At 36.2% G+C, this 2,965-nt stretch overlaps 1 long non-coding RNA gene across 1 annotated transcript; it reads right to left on the reverse strand.

Moving 5' to 3' along the window:
* Positions 1-1,802, reverse strand: LOC122074910. Its single transcript, XR_006139089.1, has 2 exons — positions 477-1,802; positions 1-397 (listed from the first exon to the last, which is right to left on the reverse strand). It is a non-coding gene; the product is annotated as an uncharacterized LOC122074910 (long non-coding RNA).
* Between the last annotated feature and the right edge of the window lie 1,163 nt (positions 1,803-2,965).

The following is a 2,965-nucleotide window of genomic DNA, read 5'->3' on the forward strand; positions in this document are numbered from 1 at the left end:
TAAGGAACTAAAAAAGTTTAATTGATCCAAGCCAGTGAATAACATCTTTTTCATAAACATGTCCCATAAAATAAAATAAAGATCAAGGAAATTTCACTGACTTCAACATTTACATTCTATCTCTGGAGCCCACAAGCGAATATGTTCAACAGAACCCTACACTAATTACAGCATCCACTTCCTTCATTAACTCCCCCACCCGCCCCCCCCCCCCCCCCAAAAAAAAAAATCGGAAAATAATGGTTCACAATGGGACCTGAAATTTATCATATTTAGAGGTCACCTTTGGAACTTTCTAAATTTAGAGATGGCTGAAGCAAAAGAAAACAGAAATAATAGCAGTCAATTATCTTTTTCATCATCAGAATCCAGCACAAAAGCTCCTCTTACCTTTGCCCTGCCCAATAAGGTTCCAAATGTAAACACAATGCATATGAGAGAATTGAAACTGTCAGTATGAATGCAGATGCTCATACCTGCGATATGCAGGGACAACCCGCTGGCTGACTTTTGTAGGAAAAGAATCCTTTGCAAATGGCTTCTCTGTAGTGTAAGCATACAAGTTATTTATTTTTGTTTTTTTTTTCACGAGATACCAAAGACTTAAAAGTGACACATATGGAGAAAACAATGAAATACTACAAGTCATCCTACAAGTGACTTTTTTCTGCAAAATGGATAGAGAGTTTATACTAAAAAATAAATAAATAAAGGAGGGTACAAGAGACAGAAAAGACAGGAGATTGAATAAGAATAGGAAAAAATTCTCACAAATCAGCAGCCACATATAACCCATTGGATGACAGTTTTATCTGGTCTGAAAAAAACAGAAGCTATATAATATAACTTGACAAGTATGATCACTATGAATGAGCATATGGTATCTAGAGCTAGAGAAGTTAATACATTATAGAACTTTTTACTTTTGGACCAAATCCATATTGAGTAGCACTATACAACATTGTGGAGAATTGATAATACATTCCAGTGGTTTGTCAAAAGAAAAGATATTCTGACGTCTGTTTCTATTTCTTGTTACTAATATGAACTAATACAATACAAAACAACTGACATCCTGGATAATATGAAATTTCAGAGCATTACAAACTCTTTTGAGCCGACTTTCCATTCTAGGCAATGTTTATCTATACAAAAATTTGATTTTGGGCATTGCTTTAGTGCATTGTCTACAAAAGTACAAAGGTTTTGAGAATTTCCTTAATTGATCACCTCCAATTTGGAGTTTGACAAATCTCAGCCAAAATAATATACAGTTACGATTTCTTAACCAGGTATTAATCTAAATTAACAAATTTTCTTCACTGATACTATCTTAGAAATTCATTAGTTTCTGGTATATACTGGATATTTCAGGCGTCTCACTCAAATATAGAGATGTTTCAATATGTTATCCACATTAAGGAAGCCCAAACCTTGATAGGGATGCTTTAAAGGGAAAAACTAATAGTGGGTTACTTCTTCTGAAGATGCAGACATAACTACCTCAACTTTGTCTTTGTTCTCATGCTTCATTCAAGCAGTCTAGTAAGCTCTCTTCACAAATTATAAAGCAAACACAACAGACAGCAAGTGAGTCCATAATCAATTTACAAACATGTTGAACTATCGCTGTTCTCAAAACAGAGCTAATCCCGATAAGGGATTAACGACTTCTGGACAGGTCCGATAGGGGCATTAATGCAGGAGTAGATTACAAGTAACTAACTCCACAGTTTATAACCCCAAACAATACAAATAGGAGCAAGAAACAAAGAAATAATACCATCAAATAAACCCTCAAGGATACAATACCCATATAGGAGCAAAACCAGCCCAAAACCCAACCTGATAGGAGAAAGAAAGACCTTCTATAGAGCTGGAGAGAGAAAGGTGCGGTCAGGTCTGTGGGAGTCCGATTGAGCTGTACTTTTGGGTGTAGATAGTCCCTAGGGAGGGCACCAAAACCCCCAAATATGAAGGGCTTATGACGGCTGATTATGGAGTTACGCACTTTCTTGATTTTTCAGACCTAAGAGAAAGAATGTGAAGAATTCTGCAGGAACATCAACTTGTCTTCTTCAAATAACCTTCAAGAGAGAATCGATTGATCTTTTTAAAGTATAGAACCAGTCCTCCAAAGGATCTGTAGATCAAATCTCAAACTTGGGTAGCAATGAGGGTCGATTGGCTTCAAGAACAAGAACTCTTTGGCTGGTTGATTCTGATTTTGTATGCTTTAACAGGTCTGAACTTCTAATAACAATAAACAGAAAATAAAAATAGAAAAAGAAGGATCGATGGAGGGTTGAGAAGGGTGAAAGAGAATAAAGGAATGGGTATCTCACCCCTCAGGTTTTGGGTATCACACCCCTCAAAGGTTTAGGCATCTCACCTCTCAATAACAGTTTTTTTAGCTAAAGAGTAATCACTCAATAATTCATTCATTCAAAACTCCCATTATGAGTACATAGGCTCCTCTATTTATAGAGGGCAGAATAGCAATCAAACTACTTAGGAGCTAGTTTCCCAATAGGACTAGACACTCCTACTACAACTAGGAGCTAGTTTCCCAATAGGATTAGACACTCCTACTGCAACTAGGAATTCAAAATAGGACTAGGACTTGACTTTATGACTCCAACATGGAGTAGAACTAACTAATTAATAGTCTATATAGGACTTTACAACCGACCAATGGCCTAATGGGCCTTTATTGAATTAAATAGCAACTAACTAAACTAATGAATTAAATCCCGTTTTTCTACCTTCTACCTATATTTTAGGCCCATTAAAGTGGCCCATTTCAAAGAAAACCCATGGGATCAAAGGCCCAACACATATATAACACAACCCAAGGTTTATTTGTAATAAAATAAGCCCAAGTGACTTATCTACATACCACTTAATGCAAGAGTAGATTACAAGAAACTAACTCCGCAGTTTATAACCCCAAATATGAGGGCTT

The sequence above is a fragment of the Macadamia integrifolia genome, chromosome 3 (assembly GCF_013358625.1).
Source record: "Macadamia integrifolia cultivar HAES 741 chromosome 3, SCU_Mint_v3, whole genome shotgun sequence".
Taxonomy (NCBI): Eukaryota; Viridiplantae; Streptophyta; class Magnoliopsida; order Proteales; family Proteaceae; genus Macadamia; species Macadamia integrifolia.